Genomic DNA, 969 nt, shown 5'->3' with positions numbered 1-969 from the left:
TGACCAGCCATGGTCATGAAGGAGATACATCAAACACCCAGAGAAAAGCAACTTCAAAGGTTTCTCCAGCCCAGGTACCCTCCAGGAATTTTCTCATGAAAGACTGCAGCTGACGTTAATAGGGATGCTGTGTCTGAATGCAGGCCCATCAAGAAGGGAACAAAAAGGAAGGAAGAAAGCAAGGTTGAATGCAGAGGCCTTTCAAGTCCCCGCCAAGCAGGTTCAAGAGCAGAGCATGGCATGTTGGACAGGCATTCTGTATCTCTTGAAAGAGCAGGGATTTATCCATACTAGACGACATGAATGAAATGAGAAGTTCTCAGGGCTGCCAACCTTTCAGTTAAGGTTTTGTGGCAGTATACTTCTTCTACAATAAAAAAGGGGAAAATGACAGTTGAGGTTAATGCTGCATATGCAGCAAGAGGCCCAGTGACTGTCATTAATGGAGACTAAATAACTGGGCAATGGAAGATTCAGTGAATTTTCATATGAAACTGTTCCAAAGTATAGCTTTTAATGTCTGGGCCATGTTTTAACCTTATTGGTGTGATGTTAGAGAGCCTAATCTGAATATTTTCTTAATTAGCTAACCAACTGTCTCATAACTTATTTGTTGAGTAACCTTTGCCTTCCTCTTGATTGTTTGGTATGCCCTTTACTGTCTATTAAATTCTTAACTGCCATAGGTTAAAGGCAGGTGCAGGGACAGCTTTCTGCAGGCACACGAGGTTTGGCCACCTTTGGATCACCATCTGAATCCCTGTTCTGTGGGTTTACTTGTGGGGTGACCCTGGAAAATTCCCTAACCTTTATGAGCCTTGAGTGTCTTGTGTATAAAACAGAATAAGAAATAAGAAAACTAATATATCAGCCCTCTGGCACAGTGCCTGACACATGGTAGGGCTCAAGCGAATGAAGTAGTCATTGATATTTTAATTGGTCTGTTGGAATCTGCCTCTCCTTCACATG

General features: G+C 42.4%; 1 non-coding gene across 1 annotated transcript; it reads left to right on the top strand.

The window, feature by feature from the left end:
• The first annotated feature begins 236 nt into the window (after positions 1-236).
• On the top strand, positions 237-375 carry LOC113186578 (small nucleolar RNA U109). Its single transcript, XR_003301310.2, has one exon. It is a non-coding gene; the product is annotated as a small nucleolar RNA U109 (small nucleolar RNA).
• The last annotated feature ends 594 nt before the right edge of the window (positions 376-969 follow it).

Source organism: Urocitellus parryii, unplaced genomic scaffold (assembly GCF_045843805.1).
Source record: "Urocitellus parryii isolate mUroPar1 unplaced genomic scaffold, mUroPar1.hap1 Scaffold_35, whole genome shotgun sequence".
Classification (NCBI taxonomy): domain Eukaryota; kingdom Metazoa; phylum Chordata; class Mammalia; order Rodentia; family Sciuridae; genus Urocitellus; species Urocitellus parryii.
The sequence above is the reverse complement of the archived record's forward strand: the minus strand, read 5'-3'. Positions and strand labels throughout refer to the sequence as shown.